The sequence below is a fragment of the Sus scrofa genome, chromosome 3, assembly GCF_000003025.6.
Source record: "Sus scrofa isolate TJ Tabasco breed Duroc chromosome 3, Sscrofa11.1, whole genome shotgun sequence".
NCBI classification, from domain to species: domain Eukaryota; kingdom Metazoa; phylum Chordata; class Mammalia; order Artiodactyla; family Suidae; genus Sus; species Sus scrofa.
The window spans coordinates 79942278-79951893 of NC_010445.4; positions in this window are offsets into that span (position 1 = coordinate 79942278).

Genomic DNA, 9616 nt, shown 5'->3' on the forward strand with positions numbered 1-9616 from the left:
GTTCCTTTGCCTTTGGAAGAATTGTAGCAAATCAGCCTGCAGCTGCTTTGTGTCTGCAACAAGTAGTTAATTAAAATGATTGATTCGGCGGAATTCCCGTTATGTCGCAGTGGAAATGAACCTGACTGGGAACCATGAGGTTGTGGGTTCGATCCCTGGCCTCCCTCAGTGGGTTAGGTATCTGTGAGCTGTGGTGTAGTTTGCAGACGGGGCTTGGATCTGGTGTTGCTGTGGCTCTGGCATAGGCTGGCAGCAACAGCTCCAATTAGACCCCTAGCCTGGGAAACCACATGCTGCATGAGTGTGGCCCTAAAAAGACAAAATGATTGATTTGGTAGTGGTAGGAGTTCTTGTGACTCAGTGGTAATGAACCTTACTAGTATCCATGAGGATTCAGGTTTGATTCCTGGCCTTGCTCAGTGGCTTAAGGATCCAGCATTGCCAGGAGCTTTAGTGTAGTTTGCAGGTGTAGCTTGCATCCTCTCTGGCTGTGGCTTAGGCTTGCAGCCACAGCTCACAGTTACCCCTAGCCTGGGAACTTTGATATGCTGCAGGTGTGGCCATAAAAAGACAAAATTGGTAACTCTGGGTAGTCGAATTTAATAATTCAGTAATTGCTTCTCATTTTAATGGAAATCAGAAGCTTACTGTAAAATTAGTTGCCATAAAACAATTGAATGATAGTATATTCTAAAAACTTAAGGAGTTCCTGTCATGGTGCAGTGGTTAACGAATCCAACTAGGAACCATGAGGTTGAGGGTTCGATCCCTGCCCTTGCTCAGTGGGTTAATAAGCCAGAGTTGCCATGAGCTGTGGTGTAGATGGCAGACGCGGCTCGGATCCTGCGTTGCTGTGGCTCTGGCATAGGCCAGTTGGCTACAGCTCCGATTTGACCCCTAGCCTGGGAACCTTCATATGCCATTGGAGCAGCCCAAGAAATGGCAAAAAAACAAATAAATAAATGAAAAACTTAAGTCAAAATACCTCTCTAGGGAAACAAATCTGACTAGGAACCATGAAGTTGCGGGAACACATGAGGTTGCGGGCTCGATCCCTGGCCTCGCTCAGTGGGTTGAGGATCATTCTGTGAACTGTAGGACCTCGCAGATGTGGCTTGGATCTGGCGTTGCTGTGGCTGTAGTGTAAGCTGGCAGCTGTAGCTCTGATTAGACCCCTAGCCTGGGAACCTCCATATGCTGTGGGTGTGGCCATAAAAAGCAAAAATAAACTTTTTTAACCCAAACAATTTACACTAGAACTTTTTTTTTTTGGTCACACAGGTAGCATGTGGAACTTACTGGGTCAGGGATTGAGCCTGTTCCACAGCATCAACCACACCGGATCCTTAACCCACTGAGTGAGGCCAGGGATCAAAACCTCATCATCATGGATACTAGCTGGGATCGTTACTGCTGAGCCATGATAGAACTCAAAAAAGTGTACTTTAATAGGAAGGATGAGTCTTAGATTTTGCATATTTTTTCTTCTTAAGTACTATTTATCCCTCTCGGCTTTTCATTATGAAAAAATTAAATATAAACTTCAGTGACATATATCTTAAAATTATGATATGCAAAATTGTGCAATAGAAACCACAGGATTTATAGGTGACATATGGTTGGGGCACAAAAATGCAGCAGTACCACAAATAAAAGGAAATTGACAGTTTTATACATGGTGAATGATTTAAGAACTACATAGTATATTAAGTATATCACTTTACCTTGAAAAACACCTGAAGTTGTAGATGTGGGTGTTGGAAATTAGAGCTAATGTTGCAAAGTAGTAGAAGGATGGTTATCTGAAACCTGACAAAGTTATAACACCAGATGTGATGAGTGTGACTCAATTGATTTTTCTTTCTTTTGAGGTACGTGTGTGAGTTTTGTGTTATTGGGCAGTTGGATTCAGATGGGTGCATTTTTCTGTGTTTGCCTTTTACTTTTGAGGAAGTCACATGAGCAAATGTGAAAGGGGCATTTGCTCAAATTGTTCACTTGCTGCTTTAAGATTCTTCGTATTTTGACAGTCTTAAGTGTGGGTCCCTTATAGATTTTCTTGAGTTTCTTAGAGGTACAGATTATAATTTTTTAATTTATTTTTTATTTTTTGGCCACACCGGAGGATTGCAGAAATTCCTTGGCCTAATTTAGAATCTGAACCACAGCAGTAGCAAGGCTGAATCCTTAACCAGTAGGCCACCAGGGAACTCCCAGATTAGTATTTTTTTTCCTGTCAGTTTTGCTGAATTGAAATAGGAATCAAAGTTCACAAAGACTGAAATGCCTAGAAGTTGTGGGACAAAGTACTAGAAAAGAGCTAGTTCCCAGAAATGTGTAGAGGTGTTGTCTTGAGTCTGGCTGAGTACTTATTTCTGAGTCTTTGGGCCAGAATTCCAGAGTCCACAGAACAACCAATGAAAGGCAGTGGACTGAAGTTTTCAGTGGCGTAGGAACAGTTTAAATTCTCATTGGCTAGACTGGAGAAACCTTGTGATACACAGGGAATCAGTAGGTCCTTTGGGAGAGTACTGCCTCCATAGCAAGGCTAAATAAGCTCTAAAGATTGCTCTGGGCTCATTATAACGAGGATTTTTTTTGAGGGATCAAACCAACCCCATGCAGCCTATTTGTGATTTGTGTATCTGAACAAAGCTTAAAACACTTAAAGGATAATATACATTGATACAAAATTCACAATGTCTGATACTCAATCAGAAATCAATAGCAATGTGAATGGATAAAGAATCCATCACACACAATGAAATAATCATTTAAAAATAATGAAATTATGCCATTTGCAGCCACATGGATGGATTTGGAGGGCATTACACTAAGTGAAATAAAGCATAATATTTATAAGTAGAATCCAAAAAATACAGCAAACTAGTGAATATAACAAGAAATGGATGAAACAAACCAGTGGTTCCCAGTGGGGAGGAGCAATATAGGGGTAGGAGTAAGAGGTACAAATTATTAGCTATAAAATGAGCTACAGTGATATATTGTACAACATGGGAAATATAGCCAATATTTTATAGTAAGTGTAAATGTCGTGTAACCTCCAACAATTGTGAATCAAAATATGAAAGTTTATCAGTCATGCAAGTAAATGCACAGTAGACAGTAACTCAAGGCCATATGGAGAAATATGTCAATAAAGGTAAATACATGGGCAACATAAAAGGTAGTGTTGGAGTTCTCATTGTAGCTCAGCTGATCAAGAACCCAATTAGTATCCATTAAGATACAGGTTTGATCCCTGGCATCACTCAGTGGGTTAAGGGTTCAGTAATGCTGCAAGCTGCAGATGCGGCTCCCATCCCATATTGCTGGGCTCTGGCTGTGGCGTAGGTGGGCAGCTGCATCTCCAATTCGACCCCTATCCTGGGAACTTCCATATGGCACAGGTGCAGCCTTAAAAACACACACACAAAAAGGAAGTGTTATTGTGTCAGCAGTTTCTAATTACTTTTTAATCTCCTATATGATTTAAGAGATTTATTTATTTATTTTATTTATTTATTTTTTTGCCACACCATGGCATGCAGAAGTTTCCAGGCCAGGAATCAAACCTGCACCACAGCAGTGACCCAAACCACAATGGTGACAAGACTGGATCCTTAACCACTAGACCACTGGGGAACTTCAAACTGATATATTTAAAGAAAAAAATTATTGGAGTTCCCGTCGTGGCGCAGTGGTTAACGAATCCGACTAGGAACCATGAGGTTGCGGGTTCGGTCCCTGCCCTTGCTCAGTGGGTTAACGATCCGGCGTTGCCTTGAGCTGTGGTGAAGGTTGCAGACGCGGCTCGGATCCCACGTTGCTGTGGCTCTGGTGTAGGCCGGTGGCTACAGCTCCGATTCAACTCCTAGCCTGGGAACCTCCATATGCCGCGGGAGCGGCCCAAGAAATAGCAACAACAACAACAACAAAAAGACAAAAAAAAAAAAAAATTATTAGTCTAAAAACTAATATATTGTAACTTATTTGTAACTTGGAATCTTTTCTATATAATTTCAGACTAAAGCACTTAAGAGAGTTATTAGTTTTTTGGGGGGGCACACAGTATATAAAGATGTGATTTTGTGACCTCAAACAAAAGGCGGTATAGACAAAGCTATAAAGGAATAGTTTTGTATGCTATTGAAGTTAAGCTGCTATAAATTCAGATTAGAGTGCTATAACTTTAGGATATTAAATGTTATCACCATTGTAACCACACACACACACACACACACACACACACACACAAAGAATATAGAAAAGACAAGGGTATGAGAAAGGAATAAACAATTCACTACAAAAAATTAAACACAAAAGATAGTAACTCATGAAATGAGTTATAACCTAAGGCATACTGAAAAGTAGGAAAATGGCAGAATTAAGTTCTTCCTAATCAGTCATTACTTTAAGTAGATTAAACTTCCATCAAAACATAGTGATTGGCATAATGGATATAAACACATGATCCAACTATATGCTGTCTGTAAAAGGCTCACTTTAGATACAAAGACAAATAGATTGAAAGTGAAGTGAAGGAAAAAATATATTCTATGCACATAGTAACCAAAAGAAAGCAGGACTGTTTCTACTAATAATAGTTAAAATAGAATTTAAATGCAAAGAATTCACAAGAAACAAAGGACATTAGGCAGAATAATTAGAAATGTTTATGCACTCAATAACAGAACATTAAAATATTGTGAAGCAAAATCATAAAATAAGTAAATCAACTATAATGGAAAAAATAAAAATCATAAATATTAAAAAAAAAACTGAGGCAGAAATCAATAGTGCAAGTAAAAGGACAGTAGACAGTAACTTAAAACTGTAAGGAGGAGCTCCCATCATGGGCTTAGAGGTAATGAACCCCACTGGTGGTCATGAGGACACGGGTTCAATCCCTGACCTCACTCAATGGGTTAAAGGATCCAGCGTTGCCATTAGGTCGCAGACGCGGCTTGGATCCGGTTGTTGTAGTTGTGTGGTGTGGGCCGCAGCGGCAGCTCCGATTTGACCCCTAGCCTGGGAACTTTCATATGCCACAGGAGTGGCCCTAAAAAAAAAAGAAAAAAAGCAGAACACCTGAATAGACACTCTTCCAAAGATATACAGTTGGCTGTCAGGCACATAAGATGCTCAATATTGCCAATCCTCAGAGATACACAAATCAAAACCACAATGAGGTATCATCACCTCACATCTGTCAGAATGGCTAGCATCAAAATGAACACAAATAACAAATATTGGCAAGGATGTGGAGAAAAGGGAATTCTTGTAAACTGTTAGTAGGAATGTAAATTGGTGCAGCCACTGTGGAAAACAGCATGTAGGTTCCTCAATAAACTAAAAATAGAAACTACCATAAGATTCAGCAATTCAACTCCTGGGTATATATCTAAAGAAAAGGAAAACACTAACTTGAAAAGATACATGCACCCCAAAGTTCACAATAACATCATTTACAATAGCCAAGATATAGAAGCAACATAAGTGTCCGTCAATAGATGAATAGATGAAGAGATTTGGTTTATGTACACAATGGAATACTATTCAGCCATAAAGAGTAACGGAATTATGCCATTTGCAACAACATGGATGGACCTGGATAGTATTATGCTTAGTGAAAGGACAGTATTATGCTTAGTGAAATAAGTTAGACAGAGGAAGATAATACTGTATGTTGAACTTACGTGTGGAATCTAAAACAACAAAAGAATGAATATAACAAAAAAAAAGCAGACTCAGATATAGAGAACAAATTAGTGGTTACCAGTGGGAAGGTAAGGAGAGGTGGAGGTGGAGGAGTAGGAAATACAAACTACTGGACCTAAGATAGAGTCAAGGATGGATGCATGTAATGCCCTCTAAGTCTATCCATGTTGCTACAAATAGCAAAATTTTGTTCTTATGTCTGACTAGTATTCCATTGTATTCTCAGTACTTTTTTTTTTTTTTTTTTTTGTCTTTTGTCTTTTGAGGGCTGCACCCGCAGCATATGGAGATTCCCAGGCGAGGAGTCTAACCAGAGCTGTTGCTGCCAGCCTACGCCAGAGCCACAACAACACCAGATCCGAGTCGCTTCTGCAACCTACACCACAGCTCATGGCAACGCCAGATCCTTAACCCACTGAGCCAGGCCAGGGATCAAACCCAAAACCTCATGGTTCCCAGTCAGATTGTTTCTGCTGTGCCACGAGAACTCCTCAGTACTTTTTAATTTTGTCATTTTACCCATAATTCTCCCTAGAGAAACAGAAACACAACTTTTTCTTGTAAGGCTTGCCTGCTGGGTGCTGGAGAATGATGAATATCTGGCAGGGGAGTTTCTGTACATGATGTCTAGGGCCTTTTTCCGAAGGAGATAACCCACCAGTTTTTCAAGGGAGCTGGGTGTCCCCTTGGGAGGTGTCTTTGTCAGTGACTGGACACAAGAAAAAGTGGATGATGAACTACTCCTAGACAGGAATACTGATGAGTGCCTTTTTCATCTTACTGGAGATCTGTTCTTTCTATGTGTTGGTGGAGTTCTTTGAGGTGATGGCCACCTCCTTGGGGTTGGCTGTCTTGTAGGTGGGATGATGATCTGGATGGGATCTATGGCACTGGCAGGGTCAAGAATAAGAAGGACCCTTAGGTTTTGGATGATCCTTCTCCTCTTCCTTTTCTTTTCTGGAATTTTTTTTTTTTTTCCCCAAAAAAGGTCCTTTAGGCTCTGGCACAGGTCAGGCTAGGGCACTTTCAGATGTCGCTAAGTGTCAGAAGTGGCCACTTGTACTGAAGGCTCTGGGAGCACTGGAAAGCTCTCCTCTTCTGGAGCAGGAGAAGGAGTCTGGCTCTTGGTTCTGGGATGAGGAGGTTGAACATGACTGTGCTTTCCCTCTGTTCAGACTGGGCGGGATCATTTTTTAGGGAGGGAAATCTGGACTTGAGTCTTCTTGGACTTCAAGACCGCTCCGGTTGAATAGCACAGGGAACTATATCTAGTCACTTGTGAGGGAACATGATGGAGGACAATGTGAGAAAAAGAATATATATATATATATATATATATATATGTATGTATGAATGACTGGGTCACTTTGCTGTACATCAGAAATTGACAGAACATTGTAAATCAACTATATTAAACAAAAGAACTCTCCCTTTTCTCTGCTGCTTTCTTGTTCTTCCTCATCTCTCTTATCTTTGTCTTCATCCTGCTTTTTTTCTTAGATGGCAATTTTTCTTGTTCAGTCTGTCTGTTTCATTTCTTCTTCAGGTCTACAAAACTGAAAGGGATTTCACTATTCTTTTCTTTTCTTTTTAGGGCCGCACCTGTGGCATATGGAGGTTCCCAGGCTAGGGGTCAAATCAGAGCTACAGCTGCTGGCCTACACCACAGTCACAGCAATGCCATATCCGAGCCTCGTCTGTGACCCACACCACAGCTCATGGCAATGCTGGATCCTTAACCCACTGAGCGAGGCCACGGATAGGACCCGAAACCTCATGGTTCCTAGTCAGATTCATTAACCACTGAGCCACAACGGGAACTCCTATTTTATTTTTAAGTTGTGTGCTGCAATCCTTTATGTTACTAAAATTTCTAAGCATAGTCACACACACACTTTCTCCCAGAGAGCCAGTCATTAACTATTTACCAGCATACCTCTAGCCGATACCCTGCAGCCACAGTACTTTAAGGTTTTCCCACAGTGTTCCATCTGAGAATGTGCTCTTCAGAAGGAGCACTAGCCGGTAATTGAGATGACAGGGCTAGTAGGGTCTGCCATTTCTGTTCTGTGAGCAATCTTTTTGCTGGAGCTCTCTTTTTAGCTGGCTGAGAGCTTCTCAGACCTTCACTGTAGTTTCAACCTCTTCCTACACAATTATTCTTCCTTCTCTCTCTCTTTTCCAAGACGTCAGAATAATCTTGGCCTGAAAACATTCCTACTCCTCTCCCTTTATCTTTCACAGGAATTTCCCCTAGTAAGTCTCTTTTAAGTCTGAAGGACCTAAACTGACAGCCACAAAAAAAAAAAAAAAAAAAAAAAAAAAAAAAAAAAAAAAAAAGGAAACAACAAGTGAATGAATAAACTTAAGTAATAAAGACAATGTTAACAGGGCAGGTTAAATTTAAGAGTATGCCTTGTCTGTAACTGTCACATTATGAATAGCACAAAATAATGGAGGAGATTCTTGGCAAACTATTATCTCAGCAAATGCCATTCAGCAATTAAAGAGGAACAGACTACTCATATCCACTCAATGTGGATGAATCTCAAAAAATAGTAGGCCTTTGAAAAGAAGCTAAGAGCAAAAGAAGTACATATAGTATGATTCAATTTATATATTTTTTTTTTTTTAAAAAAGGAGTTTGAGGAGTTCCCGTTGTGGTGCAGTGGTTAACGAATCCGACTAGGAACCATGAGGTTGCGGGTTCGGTCCCTGCCCTTGCTCAGTGGGTTAACGATCCGGCGTTGCCGTGAGCTGTGGTGTAGGTTGCAGACGCGGCTCGGATCCCGCGTTGCTGTGGCTCTGGCGTAGGCCGGTGGCTACAGCTCCGATTGGACCCCTAGCCTGGGAACCTCCATATGCCGCGGGAGCGGCCCAAGAAATAGCAACAACAACAACAACAACAACAACAACAACAACAAAAAAGGAGTTTGAGTCATGGCGCAGCAGAAACAAATCCAACCAGGAACCATGAGTTGTGGGTTTGATCCCTGGCCTTGCTCAGTGGGTTAAGGATCTGGCGTTGCTGTGAGCTGTGGTGTGGGTTGCATATGTGGCTTAAATCCCGAGTTGCTGTTGCTGTGGGGTAGGACAGCAGCTGTAGCTCCAATTGGACCCCTAGCTTGGGAACCTCCATATGCTGCAGGTGCAGCCCTAAAAACAAAACAAAACCAAAACAAAACACACACACAAATTTATATGACGTTCTAGAGCTGTCAAGGGAATGGAATGGGGAAGAGACTGGGAAGGGGTACAAAGGATCTTTCTGGGATGATGGAAATGTTCTATATCTTAATATGATGTCATAAGTACATGCATTTGTCAAAACCTATGCAACGATACATTTAAGATTTGTTCATTACACTGTATATGTTACATCTAAACAGAAAAGTACAAAAATAAGTCTTCCTGTGATGATGTAAGATTTGTTATTTTCTTCTTGTACATATGTCCATTTTGCTTTATATATTTTGAGGCTATATTATTAGATACCTGCAAATTTAGAATACTGCTGGTAAATGGAAGGTTTTCTGTCTTTCACATACACATACAATGTGTTTCTCCACACTTACTCCTCCTATTGTATTCTAACCTAGCCTAGCCTAATCTCCCGTTTTCAGTGCTTTAGCATGTAGATCTGCGTTGCTGATTTGGGGCCAGGCTTACAATAAATCCTAGCAAATTCTAAGAGGGGCGCGTGCAGCCACAGGATTAGCTGCATGCAAAGAACTAGAAGTCCCTTCTTTGGTCACTTGGGGCATCCATACTTCAAGGGCTTCCAGCTCTGGCTTCTGCTCAGAATCCAGCCAGAATCTGTTCCAGTGTTCGAAGCAAATGCTCAGCCAAAACAAAAAGCAGCCCGAAGACGGTGAGGGGGTTGGGAATTTTGCAG